The following is a 12,149-nucleotide window of genomic DNA, read 5'->3' on the forward strand; positions in this document are numbered from 1 at the left end:
GTATTATCACTTTCAAAACTAAAACAAGAGTGTTTAGAGTCATTTTAATGCCTGAAATTGGTCGAAATAGAAGCTTCTGAGTAGAAGAAAAAGTCTGTAAAAATGGCAATTTTGTTCACATTAAGGCTTTAAAAAGTAGTTATTCAACATGAGGCACAATCCAAATGACATTTTCAATCAATTTTTCTACAGTCCAAAAAATCAATTTTCTGATGAAAAACGAGGACCCGTGACCTGTCGAACTTTCTCCAGATGGTCAGAAATGGTAAGTTTTTTAATGTTTAATTTTTTGACTGTAAATGACTATTGCATGTGAATTATCACTTTTGGAACTAAAACAAGAGTGTTTAGAGCCATTTTAATGCCTGAAATTGGTCAAAATAGAAGCTTCTGAGTAGAATAAAAAGTCTATCAAAATGGCAATTTTGTTCACATTAAGGCTTTAAGAAGTAGTTATTCAACATGAGGCACAATCCAAATGACATTTTCAATCAATTTTTTTACAGTCCAAAAAATCAATTTTCTGATGAAAAACGAGGACCCCGTGACCTGTCGAACTTTCTCCAGATGGTCAGAAATGGTAATTTTTTAATGTATAATTTTTTGACTGTAAATGACTATTGCATGTGAATTATCACTTTTGGAACTAAAACAAGAGTGTTTAGAGTCATTTTAATGCCTGAAATTGGTCAAAATAGAAGCTTCTGAGTAGAATAAAAAGTCTATAAAAATGGTAATTTTGTTCACATTAAGGCTTTAAAAAGTAGTTATTCAACATGAGGCACAATCCAAATGACATTTTCAATCAATTTTTCTACAGTCCAAAAAATCAATTTTCTGATGAAAAACGAGGACCCGTGACCTGTCGAACTTTTTCCAGATGTTCAGAAATGGTAATTTTTTAATGTATAATTTTTTGACTGTAAATGACTATTGCATGTGAATTATCACTTTTGGAACTAAAACAAGAGTGTTTAGAGTCATTTTAATGCCTGAAATGGGTCGAAATAGAAGCTTCTGAGTAGAAGAAAAAGTCTGTAAAAATGGCAATTTTGTTCACATTAAGGCTTTAAAAAGTAGTTATTCAACATGAGGCACAATCCAAATGACATTTTCAATCAATTTTTCTACAGTCCAAAAAATCAATTTTCTGATGAAAAACGAGGGCCCGTGACCTGTCGAACTTTCTCCAGATGGTCAGAAATGGTAAGTTTTTTCATGTTTAATTTTTTGACTGTAAATGACTATTGCATGTGAATTATTACTTTTGGAACTAAAACAAGAGTGTTTAGAGTCATTTTAATGCCTGAAATTGGTCAAAATAGAAGCTTCTGAGTAGAATACAAAGTCTATCAAAATGGCAATTTTGTTCACATTAAGGCTTTAAAAAGTAGTTATTCAACATGAGGCACAATCCAAATGACATTTTCAATCAATTTTTTTACAGTCCAAAAAATCAATTTTCTCATGAAAAACGAGGACCCGTGACCTGTCGAACTTTCTCCAGATGGTCAGAAATGGTAATTTTTTAATGTTTAATTTTTTGACCATAAATGACTATTGCATGTGAATTATCACTTTTGGAACTAAAACAAGAGTGTTTAGAGTCATTTTAATGCCTGAAATTGGTCGAAATAGAAGCTTCTGAGTAGAAGAAAAAGTCTGTAAAAATGGCAATTTTGTTCACATTAAGGCTTTAAAAAGTAGTTATTCAACATGAGGCACAATCCAAATGACATTTTCAATCAATTTTTCTACAGTACAAAAAATCAATTTTCTGATGAAAAATGAGGACCCGTGACCTGTCGAACTTTCTCCAGATGGTCAGAAATGGTAAGTTTTTTAATGTTTAATTTTTTGACTGTAAATGACTATTGCATGTGAATTATCACTTTTGGAACTAAAACAAGAGTGTTTAGAGTCATTTTAATGCCTGAAATTGGTCAAAATAGAAGCTTCTGAGTAGAATACAAAGTCTATCAAAATGGCAATTTTGTTCACATTAAGGCTTTACAAAGTAGTTATTCAACATGAGGCACAATCCAAATGACATTTTCAATCAATTTTTTTACAGTCCAAAAAATCAATTTTCTCATGAAAAACGAGGACCCGTGACCTGTCGAACTTTCTCCAGATGGTCAGAAATGGTAAGTTTTTTAATGTTTAATTTTTTGACTGTAAATGACTATTGCATGTGAATTATTACTTTTGGAACTAAAACAAGAGTGTTTAGAGTCATTTTAATGCCTGAAATTGGTCAAAATAGAAGCTTCTGAGTAGAATACAAAGTGTATCAAAATGGCAATTTTGTTCACATTAAGGCTTTAAAAAGTAGTTATTCAACATGAGGCACAATCCAAATGACATTTTTAATCAATTTTTTTACAATCCAAAAAATCAATTTTCTCATGAAAAACGAGGACCCGTGACCTGTCGAACTTTCTCCAGATGGTCAGAAATGGTAATTTTTTTAATGTTTAATTTTTTGACCATAAATGACTATTGCATGTGAATTATCACTTTTGGAACTAAAACAAGAGTGTTTAGAGTCATTTTAATGCCTGAAATTGGTCGAAATAGAAGCTTCTGAGTAGAAGAAAAAGTCTGTAAAAATGGCAATTTTGTTCACATTAAGGCTTTAAAAAGTAGTTATTCAACATGAGGCACAATCCAAATGACATTTTCAATCAATTTTTCTACAGTCCAAAAAATCAATTTTCTGATGAAAAACGAGGACCCGTGACCTGTCGAACTTTCTCCAGATGGTCAGAAATGGTAAGTTTTTTAATGTTTAATTTTTTGACTGTAAATGACTATTGCATGTGAATTATCACTTTTGGAACTAAAACAAGAGTGTTTAGAGCCATTTTAATGCCTGAAATTGGTCAAAATAGAAGCTTCTGAGTAGAATAAAAAGTCTATCAAAATGGCAATTTTGTTCACATTAAGGCTTTAAAAAGTAGTTATTCAACATGAGGCACAATCCAAATGACAATTTCAATCAATTTTTTTACAGTCCAAAAAATCAATTTTCTCATGAAAAACGAGGACCCGTGACCTGTCGAACTTTCTCCAGATGGTCAGAAACGGTAATTTTTTAATGTTTAATTTTTTGACCATAAATGACTATTGCATGTGAATTATCACTTTTGGAACTAAAACAAGAGTGTTTAGAGTCATTTTAATGCCTGAAATTGGTCGAAATAGAAGCTTCTGAGTAGAAGAAAAAGTCTGTAAAAATGGCAATTTTGTTCACATTAAGGCTTTAAAAAGTAGTTATTCAACATGAGGCACAATCCAAATGACATTTTCAATCAATTTTTCTACAGTACAAAAAATCAATTTTCTGATGAAAAATGAGGACCCGTGACCTGTCGAACTTTCTCCAGATGGTCAGAAATGGTAATTTTTTAATGTATAATTTTTTGACTGTAAATGACTATTGCATGTGTATTATCACTTTCAAAACTAAAACAAGAGTGTTTAGAGTCATTTTAATGCCTGAAATTGGTCGAAATAGAAGCTTCTGAGTAGAAGAAAAAGTCTGTAAAAATGGCAATTTTGTTCACATTAAGGCTTTAAAAAGTAGTTATTCAACATGAGGCACAATCCAAATGACATTTTCAATCAATTTTTCTACAGTCCAAAAAATCAATTTTCTGATGAAAAACGAGGACCCGTGACCTGTCGAAATTTCTCCAGATGGTCAGAAATGGTAAGTTTTTTAATGTTTAATTTTTTGACTGTAAATGACTATTGCATGTGAATTATCACTTTTGGAACTAAAACAAGAGTGTTTAGAGCCATTTTAATGCCTGAAATTGGTCAAAATAGAAGCTTCTGAGTAGAATAAAAAGTCTATCAAAATGGCAATTTTGTTCACATTAAGGCTTTAAAAAGTAGTTATTCAACATGAGGCACAATCCAAATGACATTTTCAATCAATTTTTTTACAGTCCAAAAAATCAATTTTCTGATGAAAAACGAGGACCCCGTGACCTGTCGAACTTTCTCCAGATGGTCAGAAATGGTAATTTTTTAATGTATAATTTTTTGACTGTAAATGACTATTGCATGTGAATTATCACTTTTGGAACTAAAACAAGAGTGTTTAGAGTCATTTTAATGCCTGAAATTGGTCAAAATAGAAGCTTCTGAGTAGAATAAAAAGTCTATCAAAATGGCAATTTTGTTCACATTAAGGCTTTAAAAAGTAGTTATTCAACATGAGGCACAATCCAAATGACATTTTCAATCAATTTTTTTACAGTCCAAAAAATCAATTTTCTCATGAAAAACGAGGACCCGTGACCTGTCGAACTTTCTCCAGATGGTCAGAAATGGTAATTTTTTAATGTTTAATTTTTTGACCATAAATGACTATTGCATGTGAATTATCACTTTTGGAACTAAAACAAGAGTGTTTAGAGTCATTTTAATGCCTGAAATGGGTCAAAATAGAAGCTTCTGAGTAGAATAAAAAGTCTATAAAAATGGTAATTTTGTTCACATTAAGGCTTTAAAAAGTAGTTATTCAACATGAGGCACAATCCAAATGACATTTTCAATCAATTTTTCTACAGTCCAAAAAATCAATTTTCTGATGAAAAACGAGGACCCGTGACCTGTCGAACTTTTTCCAGATGTTCAGAAATGGTAATTTTTTAATGTATAATTTTTTGACTGTAAATGACTATTGCATGTGAATTATTACTTTTGGAACTAAAACAAGAGTGTTTAGAGTCATTTTAATGCCTGAAATTGGTCAAAATAGAAGCTTCTGAGTAGAATACAAAGTCTATCAAAATGGCAATTTTGTTCACATTAAGGCTTTAAAAAGTAGTTATTCAATATGAGGCACAATCCAAATGACATTTTCAATCAATTTTTTTACAGTCCAAAAAATCAATTTTCTCATGAAAAACGAGGACCCGTGACCTGTCGAACTTTCTCCAGATGGTCAGAAATGGTAATTTTTTAATGTTTAATTTTTTGACCATAAATGACTATTGCATGTGAATTATCACTTTTGGAACTAAAACAAGAGGGTTTAGAGTCATTTTAATGCCTGAAATTGGTCGAAATAGAAGCTTCTGAGTAGAAGAAAAAGTCTGTAAAAATGGCAATTTTGTTCAAATTAAGGCTTTAAAAAGTAGTTATTCAACATGAGGCACAATCCAAATGACATTTTCAATCAATTTTTCTACAGTACAAAAAATCAATTTTCTGATGAAAAATGAGGACCCGTGACCTGTCGAACTTTCTCCAGATGGTCAGAAATGGTAATTTTTTAATGTATAATTTTTTGACTGTAAATGACTATTGCATGTGTATTATCACTTTCAAAACTAAAACAAGAGTGTTTAGAGTCATTTTAATGCCTGAAATTGGTCGAAATAGAAGCTTCTGAGTAGAAGAAAAAGTCTGTAAAAATGGCAATTTTGTTCACATTAAGGCTTTAAAAAGTAGTTATTCAACATGAGGCACAATCCAAATGACATTTTCAATCAATTTTTCTACAGTCCAAAAAATCAATTTTCTGATGAAAAACGAGGACCCGTGACCTGTCGAACTTTCTCCAGATGGTCAGAAATGGTAAGTTTTTTAATGTTTAATTTTTTGACTGTAAATGACTATTGCATGTGAATTATCACTTTTGGAACTAAAACAAGAGTGTTTAGAGCCATTTTAATGCCTGAAATTGGTCAAAATAGAAGCTTCTGAGTAGAATAAAAAGTCTATCAAAATGGCAATTTTGTTCACATTAAGGCTTTAAGAAGTAGTTATTCAACATGAGGCACAATCCAAATGACATTTTCAATCAATTTTTTTACAGTCCAAAAAATCAATTTTCTGATGAAAAACGAGGACCCCGTGACCTGTCGAACTTTCTCCAGATGGTCAGAAATGGTAATTTTTTAATGTATAATTTTTTGACTGTAAATGACTATTGCATGTGAATTATCACTTTTGGAACTAAAACAAGAGTGTTTAGAGTCATTTTAATGCCTGAAATTGGTCAAAATAGAAGCTTCTGAGTAGAATAAAAAGTCTATAAAAATGGTAATTTTGTTCACATTAAGGCTTTAAAAAGTAGTTATTCAACATGAGGCACAATCCAAATGACATTTTCAATCAATTTTTCTACAGTCCAAAAAATCAATTTTCTGATGAAAAACGAGGACCCGTGACCTGTCGAACTTTTTCCAGATGTTCAGAAATGGTAATTTTTTAATGTATAATTTTTTGACTGTAAATGACTATTGCATGTGAATTATCACTTTTGGAACTAAAACAAGAGTGTTTAGAGTCATTTTAATGCCTGAAATGGGTCGAAATAGAAGCTTCTGAGTAGAAGAAAAAGTCTGTAAAAATGGCAATTTTGTTCACATTAAGGCTTTAAAAAGTAGTTATTCAACATGAGGCACAATCCAAATGACATTTTCAATCAATTTTTCTACAGTCCAAAAAATCAATTTTCTGATGAAAAACGAGGGCCCGTGACCTGTCGAACTTTCTCCAGATGGTCAGAAATGGTAAGTTTTTTCATGTTTAATTTTTTGACTGTAAATGACTATTGCATGTGAATTATTACTTTTGGAACTAAAACAAGAGTGTTTAGAGTCATTTTAATGCCTGAAATTGGTCAAAATAGAAGCTTCTGAGTAGAATACAAAGTCTATCAAAATGGCAATTTTGTTCACATTAAGGCTTTAAAAAGTAGTTATTCAACATGAGGCACAATCCAAATGACATTTTCAATCAATTTTTTTACAGTCCAAAAAATCAATTTTCTCATGAAAAACGAGGACCCGTGACCTGTCGAACTTTCTCCAGATGGTCAGAAATGGTAATTTTTTAATGTTTAATTTTTTGACCATAAATGACTATTGCATGTGAATTATCACTTTTGGAACTAAAACAAGAGTGTTTAGAGTCATTTTAATGCCTGAAATTGGTCGAAATAGAAGCTTCTGAGTAGAAGAAAAAGTCTGTAAAAATGGCAATTTTGTTCACATTAAGGCTTTAAAAAGTAGTTATTCAACATGAGGCACAATCCAAATGACATTTTCAATCAATTTTTCTACAGTACAAAAAATCAATTTTCTGATGAAAAATGAGGACCCGTGACCTGTCGAACTTTCTCCAGATGGTCAGAAATGGTAAGTTTTTTAATGTTTAATTTTTTGACTGTAAATGACTATTGCATGTGAATTATCACTTTTGGAACTAAAACAAGAGTGTTTAGAGTCATTTTAATGCCTGAAATTGGTCAAAATAGAAGCTTCTGAGTAGAATACAAAGTCTATCAAAATGGCAATTTTGTTCACATTAAGGCTTTACAAAGTAGTTATTCAACATGAGGCACAATCCAAATGACATTTTCAATCAATTTTTTTACAGTCCAAAAAATCAATTTTCTCATGAAAAACGAGGACCCGTGACCTGTCGAACTTTCTCCAGATGGTCAGAAATGGTAAGTTTTTTAATGTTTAATTTTTTGACTGTAAATGACTATTGCATGTGAATTATTACTTTTGGAACTAAAACAAGAGTGTTTAGAGTCATTTTAATGCCTGAAATTGGTCAAAATAGAAGCTTCTGAGTAGAATACAAAGTGTATCAAAATGGCAATTTTGTTCACATTAAGGCTTTAAAAAGTAGTTATTCAACATGAGGCACAATCCAAATGACATTTTCAATCAATTTTTTTACAATCCAAAAAATCAATTTTCTCATGAAAAACGAGGACCCGTGACCTGTCGAACTTTCTCCAGATGGTCAGAAATGGTAATTTTTTTAATGTTTAATTTTTTGACCATAAATGACTATTGCATGTGAATTATCACTTTTGGAACTAAAACAAGAGTGTTTAGAGTCATTTTAATGCCTGAAATTGGTCGAAATAGAAGCTTCTGAGTAGAAGAAAAAGTCTGTAAAAATGGCAATTTTGTTCACATTAAGGCTTTAAAAAGTAGTTATTCAACATGAGGCACAATCCAAATGACATTTTCAATCAATTTTTCTACAGTCCAAAAAATCAATTTTCTGATGAAAAACGAGGACCCGTGACCTGTCGAACTTTCTCCAGATGGTCAGAAATGGTAAGTTTTTTAATGTTTAATTTTTTGACTGTAAATGACTATTGCATGTGAATTATCACTTTTGGAACTAAAACAAGAGTGTTTAGAGCCATTTTAATGCCTGAAATTGGTCAAAATAGAAGCTTCTGAGTAGAATAAAAAGTCTATCAAAATGGCAATTTTGTTCACATTAAGGCTTTAAAAAGTAGTTATTCAACATGAGGCACAATCCAAATGACATTTTCAATCAATTTTTTTACAGTCCAAAAAATCAATTTTCTCATGAAAAACGAGGACCCGTGACCTGTCGAACTTTCTCCAGATGGTCAGAAACGGTAATTTTTTAATGTTTAATTTTTTGACCATAAATGACTATTGCATGTGAATTATCACTTTTGGAACTAAAACAAGAGTGTTTAGAGTCATTTTAATGCCTGAAATTGGTCGAAATAGAAGCTTCTGAGTAGAAGAAAAAGTCTGTAAAAATGGCAATTTTGTTCACATTAAGGCTTTAAAAAGTAGTTATTCAACATGAGGCACAATCCAAATGACATTTTCAATCAATTTTTCTACAGTACAAAAAATCAATTTTCTGATGAAAAATGAGGACCCGTGACCTGTCGAACTTTCTCCAGATGGTCAGAAATGGTAATTTTTTAATGTATAATTTTTTGACTGTAAATGACTATTGCATGTGTATTATCACTTTCAAAACTAAAACAAGAGTGTTTAGAGTCATTTTAATGCCTGAAATTGGTCGAAATAGAAGCTTCTGAGTAGAAGAAAAAGTCTGTAAAAATGGCAATTTTGTTCACATTAAGGCTTTAAAAAGTAGTTATTCAACATGAGGCACAATCCAAATGACATTTTCAATCAATTTTTCTACAGTCCAAAAAATCAATTTTCTGATGAAAAACGAGGACCCGTGACCTGTCGAAATTTCTCCAGATGGTCAGAAATGGTAAGTTTTTTAATGTTTAATTTTTTGACTGTAAATGACTATTGCATGTGAATTATCACTTTTGGAACTAAAACAAGAGTGTTTAGAGCCATTTTAATGCCTGAAATTGGTCAAAATAGAAGCTTCTGAGTAGAATAAAAAGTCTATCAAAATGGCAATTTTGTTCACATTAAGGCTTTAAAAAGTAGTTATTCAACATGAGGCACAATCCAAATGACATTTTCAATCAATTTTTTTACAGTCCAAAAAATCAATTTTCTGATGAAAAACGAGGACCCCGTGACCTGTCGAACTTTCTCCAGATGGTCAGAAATGGCAATTTTTTAATGTATAATTTTTTGACTGTAAATGACTATTGCATGTGAATTATCACTTTTGGAACTAAAACAAGAGTGTTTGGAGTCATTTTAATGCCTGAAATGGGTCGAAATAGAAGCTTCTGAGTAGAAGAAAAAGTCTGTAAAAATGGCAATTTTGTTCACATTAAGGCTTTAAAAAGTAGTTATTCAACATGAGGCACAATCCAAATGACATTTTCAATCAATTTTTCTACAGTTCAAAAAAATCAATTTTCTGATGAAAAACAAGGACCCGTGACCTGTCGAACTTTCTCCAGATGGTCAGAAATGGTAAGTTTTTTAATGTTTAATTTTTTGACTGTAAATGACTATTGCATGTGAATTATTACTTTTGGAACTAAAACAAGAGTGTTTAGAGTCATTTTAATGCCTGAAATTGGTCAAAATAGAAGCTTCTGAGTAGAATACAAAGTCTATCAAAATGGCAATTTTGTTCACATTAAGGCTTTAAAAAGTAGTTATTCAACATGAGGCACAATCCAAATGACATTTTCAATCAATTTTTTTACAGTCCAAAAAATCAATTTTCTCATGAAAAACGAGGACCCGTGACCTGTCGAACTTTCTCCAGATGGTCAGAAATGGTAAGTTTTTTAATGTTTAATTTTTTGACTGTAAATGACTATTGCATGTGAATTATTACTTTTGGAACTAAAACAAGAGTGTTTAGAGTCATTTTAATGCCTGAAATTGGTCAAAATAGAAGCTTCTGAGTAGAATACAAAGTCTATCAAAATGGCAATTTTGTTCACATTAAGGCTTTAAAAAGTAGTTATTCAACATGAGGCACAATCCAAATGACATTTTCAATCAATTTTTTTACAATCCAAAAAATCAATTTTCTCATGAAAAACGAGGACCCGTGACCTGTCGAACTTTCTCCAGATGGTCAGAAATGGTAATTTTTTAATGTTTAATTTTTTGACCATAAATGACTATTGCATGTGAATTATCACTTTTGGAACTAAAACAAGAGTGTTTAGAGTCATTTTAATGCCTGAAATTGGTCGAAATAGAAGCTTCTGAGTAGAAGAAAAAGTCTGTAAAAATGGCAATTTTGTTCACATTAAGGCTTTAAAAAGTAGTTATTCAACATGAGGCACAATCCAAATGACATTTTCAATCAATTTTTCTACAGTACAAAAAATCAATTTTCTGATGAAAAATGAGGACCCGTGACCTGTCGAACTTTCTCCAGATGGTCAGAAATGGTAATTTTTTAATGTATAATTTTTTGACTGTAAATGACTATTGCATGTGTATTATCACTTTCAAAACTAAAACAAGAGTGTTTAGAGTCATTTTAATGCCTGAAATTGGTCGAAATAGAAGCTTCTGAGTAGAAGAAAAAGTCTGTAAAAATGGCAATTTTGTTCACATTAAGGCTTTAAAAAGTAGTTATTCAACATGAGGCACAATCCAAATGACATTTTCAATCAATTTTTCTACAGTCCAAAAAATCAATTTTCTGATGAAAAACGAGGACCCGTGACCTGTCGAACTTTCTCCAGATGGTCAGAAATGGTAAGTTTTTTAATGTTTAATTTTTTGACTGTAAATGACTATTGCATGTGAATTATCACTTTTGGAACTAAAACAAGAGTGTTTAGAGCCATTTTAATGCCTGAAATTGGTCAAAATAGAAGCTTCTGAGTAGAATAAAAAGTCTATCAAAATGGCAATTTTGTTCACATTAAGGCTTTAAAAAGTAGTTATTCAACATGAGGCACAATCCAAATGACATTTTCAATCAATTTTTTTACAGTCCAAAAAATCAATTTTCTGATGAAAAACGAGGACCCCGTGACCTGTCGAACTTTCTCCAGATGGTCAGAAATGGTAATTTTTTAATGTTTAATTTTTTGACTATAAATGACTATTGCATGTGAATTATCACTTTTGGAACTAAAACAAGAGTGTTTAGAGTCATTTTAATGCCTGAAATTGGTCGAAATAGAAGCTTCTGAGTAGAAGAAAAAGTCTGTAAAAATGGCAATTTTGTTCACATTAAGGCTTTAAAAAGTAGTTATTCAACATGAGGCACAATCCAAATGACATTTTCAATCAATTTTTCTACAGTCCAAAAAATCAATTTTCTGATGAAAAACGAGGACCCGTGACCTGTCGAACTTTCTCCAGATGGTCAGAAATGGTAATTTTTTAATGTATAATTTTTTGACTGTAAATGACTATTGCATGTGAATTATCACTTTTGGAACTAAAACAAGAGTGTTTAGAGTCATTTTAATGCCTGAAATGGGTCGAAATAGAAGCTTCTGAGTAGAAGAAAAAGTCTGTAAAAATGGCAATTTTGTTCACATTAAGGCTTTAAAAAGTAGTTATTCAACATGAGGCACAATCCAAATGACATTTTCAATCAATTTTTCTACAGTACAAAAAAATCAATTTTCTGATGAAAAACAAGGACCCGTGACCTGTCGAACTTTCTCCAGATGGTCAGAAATGGTAAGTTTTTTAATGTTTAATTTTTTGACTGTAAATGACTATTGCATGTGAATTATTACTTTTGGAACTAAAACAAGAGTGTTTAGAGTCATTTTAATGCCTGAAATTGGTCAAAATAGAAGCTTCTGAGTAGAATACAAAGTCTATCAAAATGGCAATTTTGTTCACATTAAGGCTTTAAAAAGTAGTTATTCAACATGAGGCACAAGCCAAATGACATTTTCAATCAATTTTTTTACAGTCCAAAAAATCAATTTTCTCATGAAAAACGAGGACCCG

Source organism: Triturus cristatus, chromosome 3_2 (assembly GCF_964204655.1).
Source record: "Triturus cristatus chromosome 3_2, aTriCri1.1, whole genome shotgun sequence".
Lineage (NCBI taxonomy): Eukaryota > Metazoa > Chordata > Amphibia > Caudata > Salamandridae > Triturus > Triturus cristatus.